We start from the raw sequence: 9,248 nt of genomic DNA on the forward strand, positions 1-9,248 counted from the left end.
CGATTCCGAATGCACAAAGTGTGTGGTCTTGTTTCTCAGTCTATATTTGGTCGGTCTCGTCAGAGGTTGAATGTAACGAATGGGTGGGAAAGAGCAAGGGGCAGCGGCTGTGTAGAACGAAAACACAAATCCTCAGGGGTGTGAGCGTTTCGAGATGAGTCGTATACATGTAAATGTTGGTCGTCATTGACCGTGTGGCCTGGTGGATAAGGCGTCGGACTTCGGATCTGAAAATTACAGGTTCGAATGCTGTCACGCTTGTGTTTTTCCAGATCTGAAAAAGAAACATACCGTTTTAATGTAGCAATTGAGCAGTACGAAACCGTCTGAATGTTGCTGTTGACCATTTTTTGCTTGGAGATGCTCTTGAGCTTCAAACACACACAGCAAGACCGGTGTTAACTAGCGAAATGGTCGGCAGAGTGCCGACACAGCGAGTTTTGACTATCACTTGCACATCTAAAACAACATCGGAAAGTAACTCGTTCGGCTTTTGAGTCACATAAAGTATGTGTGTTAATTTTGAAGCCACTAGCTCTGCTTGTTGTCATGCAATTTCTTTGCCTCTCGGAAATGATTATGACATAAAAGTGAAGTACGTGACGAGTGTGACGTTAGGAAAACATTAGGCAGCATGGAGAGATTCTGTATGGGACCACCCAACCCAAACGAGTACTGTGTGACGTGCTACCCGGCAGGTATTCATCGAGGTAGCCGGCTAGTTCAGTCGGTGGAGCGTGAGAATCTTAATCCTAGGTTTGTTGGTTCGAGCCCCACGCTGGGCGCGAACGGAATTTTGTTCCGCTGCAGATGTAAATTACCGTTTTTCTAATTAACGAGATTTAATGGAAATAGCAACATTAAACTTTGCCTACGTCTCTGTCAGTCGCAAGGAAACTGTATTTGAAGGTGAAGGTGATTTTGTAGACATGTGTGAAAGACATGTTCTGAAATGCAAGTGTTGTTGTTTGGAGAGCACATCGGTTACGTGTCAGATGTGTAGCCAAGCAGTAATTTGTCGCCATAGCTGCAAATATTAGCCGGTAATATGAAGTGTTGTCAGCTAAAGTCTGATGATGCAGACGACCGTAAGGACGAAGTACACAAGAGTACCGCTAGGCCGCGCCTCTTTAGCTCAGTGGTAGAGCACTGGTCTAATAAACCAGTGGTCGTAAGTTCCATCCTCACAGGAGAAAGATGAATTTTGGAAATCAGTTGCGCGTCGTGGCCGTATAGCAAACAGTACCTGTGATGACGAACAATTAGCGACAGGCGTTTTTTTAAGAATTACTCTCAGATGTGATTAAGGCGAATGGCGCCGATAAAGCATTTGCCAAAGCGGTACAGCATAAGGTGGGACGAGGCAGTCTGAATTACATTTTATAGATGTATTTCTCACATATCTCAGAGCCTCTCGCGATCGTCGTCGTCGTCGTCGTCGTCGTCGTCGTCGTCGTCGTCGTCGTCGTCGTCGTCGTCGTCGTCGTCGTCGTCGCCGCCGCCGCTTCTGCAGAAGTAGCAAATGGCCATCGTAGCAAATGCGGCGAGGGACGCCCTGCCTTCGATTCCGAATGCACAAAGTGTGTGGTCTTGTTTCTCAGTCTATATTTGGTCGGTCTCGTCAGAGGTTGAATGTAACGAATGGGTGGGAAAGAGCAAGGGGCAGCGGCTGTGTAGAACGAAAACACAAATCCTCAGGGGTGTGAGCGTTTCGAGATGAGTCGTATACATGTAAATGTTGGTCGTCAGTGACCGTGTGGCCTGGTGGATGAGGCGTCGGACTTCGGATCTGAAAATTACAGGTTCGAATGCTGTCACGCTTGTGTTTTTCCAGATCTGAAAAAGAAACATACCGTTTTAATGTAGCAATTGAGCAGTACGAAACCGTCTGAATGTTGCTGTTGACCATTTTTTGCTTGGAGATGCTCTTGAGCTTCAAACACACACAGCAAGACCGGTGTTAACTAGCGAAATGGTCGGCAGAGTGCCGACACAGCGAGTTTTGACTATCACTTGCACATCTAAAACAACGTCGGAAAGTAACTCGTTCGGCTTTTGAGTCACATAAAGTATGTGTGTTAATTTTGAAGCCACTAGCTCTGCTTGTTGTCATGCAATTTCTTTGCCTCTCAGAAATGATTATGACATAAAAGTGAAGTACGTGACGAGTGTGACGTTAGGAAAACATTAGGCAGCATGGAGAGATTCTGTATGGGACCACCCAACCCAAACGAGTACTGTGTGACGTGCTACCCGGCAGGTATTCATCGAGGTAGCCGGCTAGCTCGGTCGGTAGAGGGTCAGACTCTTAATCCCAGGGTCGTGGGTTCGAGCCAGACGCTGGGCGGAACGGAATTTTGTTCCGCTGCAGATGTAAATTACCGTTTTTCTGATTAACGAGATTTAATGGAAATAGCAACATTAAACTTTGCCTAGGTCTCTGCCAGTCGCAAGGAAACTGTATTTGAAGGTGAAGGTGATTTTGTAGACATGTGTGAAAGACATGTTCTGAAATGCAAGTGTTGTTGTTTGGAGAGCACATCGGTTACGTGTCAGATGTGTAGCCAAGCAGTAATTTGTCGCCATAGCTGCAAATATTAGCCGGTAATATGAAGTGTTGTCAGCTAAAGTCTGATGATGCAGACGACCGTAAGGACGAAGTACCCAAGAGTACCGCTAGGCCGCGCCTATTTAGCTCAGTGGTAGAGCACTGGTCTAATAAACCAGGGGTCGTAAGTTCCATCCTCACAGGAGAAAGATGAATTTTGGAAATCAGTTGCGCGTCGTGGCCGTATAGCAAACAGTACCTGTGATGACGAACAATTAGCGACAGGCGTTTTTTTAAGAATTACTCTCAGATGTGATTAAGGCGAATGGCGCCGATAAAGCATTTGCCAAAGCGGTACAGCATAAGGTGGGACGAGGCAGTCTGAATTACATTTTATAGATGTATTTCTCACATATCTCAGAGCCTCTCGCGATCTTCGTCGTCGTCGTCGTCGTCGTCGTCGTCGTCGCCGCCGCCGCTTCTGCAGAAGTAGCAAATGGCCATCGTAGCAAATGCGGCGAGGGACGCCCTGCCTTCGATTCCGAATGCACAAAGTGTGTGGTCTTGTTTCTCAGTCTATATTTGGTCGGTCTCGTCAGAGGTTGAATGTAACGAATGGGTGGGAAAGAGCAAGGGGCAGCGGCTGTGTAGAACGAAAACACAAATCCTCAGGGGTGTGAGCGTTTCGAGATGAGTCGTATACATGTAAATGTTGGTCGTCAGTGACCGTGTGGCCTGGTGGATAAGGCGTCGGACTTCGGATCTGAAAATTACAGGTTCGAATGCTGTCACGCTTGTGTTTTTCCAGATCTGAAAAAGAAACATACCGTTTTAATGTAGCAATTGAGCAGTACGAAACCGTCTGAATGTTGCTGTTGACCATTTTTTGCTTGGAGATGCTCTTGAGCTTCAAACACACACAGCAAGACCGGTGTTAACTAGCGAAATGGTCGGCAGAGTGCCGACACAGCGAGTTTTGACTATCACTTGCACATCTAAAACAACGTCGGAAAGTAACTCGTTCGGCTTTTGAGTCACATAAAGTATGTGTGTTAATTTTGAAGCCACTAGCTCTGCTTGTTGTCATGCAATTTCTTTGCCTCTCAGAAATGATTATGACATAAAAGTGAAGTACGTGACGAGTGTGACGTTAGGAAAACATTAGGCAGCATGGAGAGATTCTGTATGGGACCACCCAACCCAAACGAGTACTGTGTGACGTGCTACCCGGCAGGTATTCATCGAGGTAGCCGGCTAGCTCGGTCGGTAGAGGGTCAGACTCTTAATCCCAGGGTCGTGGGTTCGAGCCAGACGCTGGGCGGAACGGAATTTTGTTCCGCTGCAGATGTAAATTACCGTTTTTCTGATTAACGAGATTTAATGGAAATAGCAACATTAAACTTTGCCTAGGTCTCTGCCAGTCGCAAGGAAACTGTATTTGAAGGTGAAGGTGATTTTGTAGACATGTGTGAAAGACATGTTCTGAAATGCAAGTGTTGTTGTTTGGAGAGCACATCGGTTACGTGTCAGATGTGTAGCCAAGCAGTAATTTGTCGCCATAGCTGCAAATATTAGCCGGTAATATGAAGTGTTGTCAGCTAAAGTCTGATGATGCAGACGACCGTAAGGACGAAGTACCCAAGAGTACCGCTAGGCCGCGCCTATTTAGCTCAGTGGTAGAGCACTGGTCTAATAAACCAGGGGTCGTAAGTTCCATCCTCACAAGAGAAAGATGAATTTTGGAAATCAGTTGCGCGTCGTGGCCGTATAGCAAAGAGTACCTGTGATGACGAACAATTAGCGACAGGCGTTTTTTTAAGAATTACTCTCAGATGTGATTAAGGCGAATGGCGCCGATAAAGCATTTGCCAAAGCGGTACAGCATAAGGTGGGACGAGGCAGTCTGAATTACATTTTATAGATGTATTTCTCACATATCTCAGAGCCTCTCGCGATCTTCGTCGTCGTCGTCGTCGTCGTCGTCGTCGTCGTCGTCGTCGTCGTCGTCGCCGCCGCCGCTTCTGCAGAAGTAGCAAATGGCCATCGTAGCAAATGCGGCGAGGGACGCCCTGCCTTCGATTCCGAATGCACAAAGTGTGTGGTCTTGTTTCTCAGTCTATATTTGGTCGGTCTCGTCAGAGGTTGAATGTAACGAATGGGTGGGAAAGAGCAAGGGGCAGCGGCTGTGTAGAACGAAAACACAAATCCTCAGGGGTGTGAGCGTTTCGAGATGAGTCGTATACATGTAAATGTTGGTCGTCAGTGACCGTGTGGCCTGGTGGATAAGGCGTCGGACTTCGGATCTGAAAATTACAGGTTCGAATGCTGTCACGCTTGTGTTTTTCCAGATCTGAAAAAGAAACATACCGTTTTAATGTAGCAATTGAGCAGTACGAAACCGTCTGAATGTTGCTGTTGACCATTTTTTGCTTGGAGATGCTCTTGAGCTTCAAACACACACAGCAAGACCGGTGTTAACTAGCGAAATGGTCGGCAGAGTGCCGACACAGCGAGTTTTGACTATCACTTGCACATCTAAAACAACATCGGAAAGTAACTCGTTCGGCTTTTGAGTCACATAAAGTATGTGTGTTAATTTTGAAGCCACTAGCTCTGCTTGTTGTCATGCAATTTCTTTGCCTCTCGGAAATGATTATGACATAAAAGTGAAGTACGTGACGAGTGTGACGTTAGGAAAACATTAGGCAGCATGGAGAGATTCTGTATGGGACCACCCAACCCAAACGAGTACTGTGTGACGTGCTACCCGGGAGGTATTCATCGAGGTAGCCGGCTAGTTCAGTCGGTGGAGCGTGAGAATCTTAATCCTAGGTTTGTTGGTTCGAGCCCCACGCTGGGCGCGAACGGAATTTTGTTCCGCTGCAGATGTAAATTACCGTTTTTCTAATTAACGAGATTTAATGGAAATAGCAACATTAAACTTTGCCTACGTCTCTGTCAGTCGCAAGGAAACTGTATTTGAAGGTGAAGGTGATTTTGTAGACATGTGTGAAAGACATGTTCTGAAATGCAAGTGTTGTTGTTTGGAGAGCACATCGGTTACGTGTCAGATGTGTAGCCAAGCAGTAATTTGTCGCCATAGCTGCAAATATTAGCCGGTAATATGAAGTGTTGTCAGCTAAAGTCTGATGATGCAGACGACCGTAAGGACGAAGTACACAAGAGTACCGCTAGGCCGCGCCTCTTTAGCTCAGTGGTAGAGCACTGGTCTAATAAACCAGTGGTCGTAAGTTCCATCCTCACAGGAGAAAGATGAATTTTGGAAATCAGTTGCGCGTCGTGGCCGTATAGCAAACAGTACCTGTGATGACGAACAATTAGCGACAGGCGTTTTTTTAAGAATTACTCTCAGATGTGATTAAGGCGAATGGCGCCGATAAAGCATTTGCCAAAGCGGTACAGCATAAGGTGGGACGAGGCAGTCTGAATTACATTTTATAGATGTATTTCTCACATATCTCAGAGCCTCTCGCGATCTTCGTCGTCGTCGTCGTCGTCGTCGTCGTCGTCGTCGTCGTCGTCGTCGTCGTCGTCGTCGTCGCCGCCGCCGCCGCTTCTGCAGAAGTAGCAAATGGCCATCGTAGCAAATGCGGCGAGGGACGCCCTGCCTTCGATTCCGAATGCACAAAGTGTGTGGTCTTGTTTCTCAGTCTATATTTGGTCGGTCTCGTCAGAGGTTGAATGTAACGAATGGGTGGGAAAGAGCAAGGGGCAGCGGCTGTGTAGAACGAAAACACAAATCCTCAGGGGTGTGAGCGTTTCGAGATGAGTCGTATACATGTAAATGTTGGTCGTCAGTGACCGTGTGGCCTGGTGGATGAGGCGTCGGACTTCGGATCTGAAAATTACGGGTTCGAATGCTGTCACGCTTGTGTTTTTCCAGATCTGAAAAAGAAACATACCGTTTTAATGTAGCAATTGAGCAGTACGAAACCGTCTGAATGTTGCTGTTGACCATTTTTTGCTTGGAGATGCTCTTGAGCTTCAAACACACACAGCAAGACCGGTGTTAACTAGCGAAATGGTCGGCAGAGTGCCGACACAGCGAGTTTTGACTATCACTTGCACATCTAAAACAACGTCGGAAAGTAACTCGTTCGGCTTTTGAGTCACATAAAGTATGTGTGTTAATTTTGAAGCCACTAGCTCTGCTTGTTGTCATGCAATTTCTTTGCCTCTCAGAAATGATTATGACATAAAAGTGAAGTACGTGACGAGTGTGACGTTAGGAAAACATTAGGCAGCATGGAGAGATTCTGTATGGGACCACCCAACCCAAACGAGTACTGTGTGACGTGCTACCCGGCAGGTATTCATCGAGGTAGCCGGCTAGCTCGGTCGGTAGAGGGTCAGACTCTTAATCCCAGGGTCGTGGGTTCGAGCCAGACTCTGGGCGGAACGGAATTTTGTTCCGCTGCAGATGTAAATTACCGTTTTTCTGATTAACGAGATTTAATGGAAATAGCAACATTAAACTTTGCCTACGTCTCTGCCAGTCGCAAGGAAACTGTATTTGAAGGTGAAGGTGATTTTGTAGACATGTGTGAAAGACATGTTCTGAAATGCAAGTGTTGTTGTTTGGAGAGCACATCGGTTACGTGTCAGATGTGTAGCCAAGCAGTAATTTGTCGCCATAGCTGCAAATATTAGCCGGTAATATGAAGTGTTGTCAGCTAAAGTCTGATGATGCAGACGACCGTAAGGACGAAGTACACAAGAGTACCGCTAGGCCGCGCCTATTTAGCTCAGTGGTAGAGCACTGGTCTAATAAACCAGGGGTCGTAAGTTCCATCCTCGCAGGAGAAAGATGAATTTTGGAAATCAGTTGCGCGTCGTGGCCGTATAGCAAACAGTACCTGTGATGACGAACAATTAGCGACAGGCGTTTTTTTAAGAATTACTCTCAGATGTGATTAAGGCGAATGGCGCCGATAAAGCATTTGCCAAAGCGGTACAGCATAAGGTGGGACGAGGCAGTCTGAATTACATTTTATAGATGTATTTCTCACATATCTCAGAGCCTCTCGCGATCTTCGTCGTCGTCGTCGTCGTCGTCGTCGTCGTCGTCGTCGTCGTCGTCGTCGCCGCCGCTTCTGCAGAAGTAGCAAATGGCCATCGTAGCAAATGCGGCGAGGGACGCCCTGCCTTCGATTCCGAATGCACAAAGTGTGTGGTCTTGTTTCTCAGTCTATATTTGGTCGGTCTCGTCAGAGGTTGAATGTAACGAATGGGTGGGAAAGAGCAAGGGACAGCGGCTGTGTAGAACGAAAACACAAATCCTCAGGGGTGTGAGCGTTTCGAGATGAGTCGTATACATGTAAATGTTGGTCGTCAGTGACTGTGTGGCCTAGTGGATAAGGCGTCGGACTTCGGATCTGAAAATTACAGGTTCGAATGCTGTCACGCTTGTGTTTTTCCAGATCTGAAAAAGAAACATACCGTTTTAATGTAACAATTGAGCAGTACGAAACCGTCTGAATGTTGCTGTTGACCATTTTTTGCTTGGAGATGCTCTTGAGCTTGAAACACACACAGCAAGACCGGTGTTAACTAGCGAAATGGTCGGCAGAGTGCCGACACAGCGAGTTTTGACTATCACTTGCACATCTAAAACAACGTCGGAAAGTAACTCGTTCGGCTTTTGAGTCACATAAAGTATGTGTGTTAATTTTGAAGCCACTAGCTCTGCTTGTTGTCATGCAATTTCTTTGCCTCTCAGAAATGATTATGACATAAAAGTGAAGTACGTGACGAGTGTGACGTTAGGAAAACATTAGGCAGCATGGAGAGAATCTATATGGGTTCACCCAACCCAAACGAGTACTGTGTGACGTGCTACCCGGCAAGTATTCATCGAGGTAGCCGGCTAGTTCAGTCGGTGGAGCGTGAGAATCCTAATCCTAGGTTTGTTGGTTCGAGCCCCACGCTGGGCGCGAACGGAATTTTGTTCCGCTGCAGATGTAAATTAAAGTTTTTCTAATTAACGAGATTTAATGGAAATAGCAACATTAAACTTTGCCTACGTCTCTGTCAGTCGCAAGGAAACTGTATTTGAAGGTTAAGGTGGTTTTGTAGACATGTGTGAAAGACATGTTCTGAAATGCAAGTGTTGTTGTTTGGAGAGCACATCGGTTACGTGTCAGATGTGTAGCCAAGCAGTAATTTGTCGCCATAGCTGCAAATATTAGCCGGTAATATGAAGTGTTGTCAGCTAAAGTCTGATGATGCAGACGACCGTAAGGACGAAGTACACAAGAGTACCGCTAGGCCGCGCCTCTTTACCTCAGTGTAGAGCACTGGTCTAATAAACCAGTGGTCGTAAGTTCCATCCTCACAGGAGAAAGATGAATTTTGGAAATCAGTTGCGCGTCGTGGCCGTATAGCAAACAGTACCTGTGATGACGAACAATTAGCGACAGGCGTTTTTTTAAGAATTACTCTCAGATGCGATTAAGGCGAATGGCGCAGATAAAGCATTTGCCAAAGCGGTACAGCATAAGGTGGGACGAGGCAGTCCGAATTACATTTTATAGATGTATTTCTCACATATCTCAGAGCCTCTCGCGATCTCCGTCTTCGTCGTCGTCGTCGTCGTCGTCGTCGTCGTCGTCGTCGTCGTCGCCGCCGCCGCTTCTGCAGAAGTAGCAAATGGCCATCGTAGCAAATGCGGCGAGGGACG

At 46.6% G+C, this 9,248-nt stretch overlaps 2 non-coding genes across 2 annotated transcripts; both read left to right on the plus strand.

Annotated features, from left to right (window-relative positions):
* Nucleotides 1–1,124: 1,124 nt before the first annotated feature.
* On the plus strand, nucleotides 1,125–1,196 carry Trnai-aau (transfer RNA isoleucine (anticodon AAU)). The gene has a single exon. It is a non-coding gene; the product is annotated as a tRNA-Ile (tRNA).
* Nucleotides 1,197–5,748: 4,552 nt separating this feature from the next.
* Nucleotides 5,749–5,820, plus strand: Trnai-aau (transfer RNA isoleucine (anticodon AAU)). Its single transcript has one exon. It is a non-coding gene; the product is annotated as a tRNA-Ile (tRNA).
* Nucleotides 5,821–9,248: the final 3,428 nt, after the last annotated feature.

Source organism: Schistocerca gregaria, chromosome 8, assembly GCF_023897955.1.
Source record: "Schistocerca gregaria isolate iqSchGreg1 chromosome 8, iqSchGreg1.2, whole genome shotgun sequence".
In the NCBI taxonomy this organism is placed as follows: domain Eukaryota; kingdom Metazoa; phylum Arthropoda; class Insecta; order Orthoptera; family Acrididae; genus Schistocerca; species Schistocerca gregaria.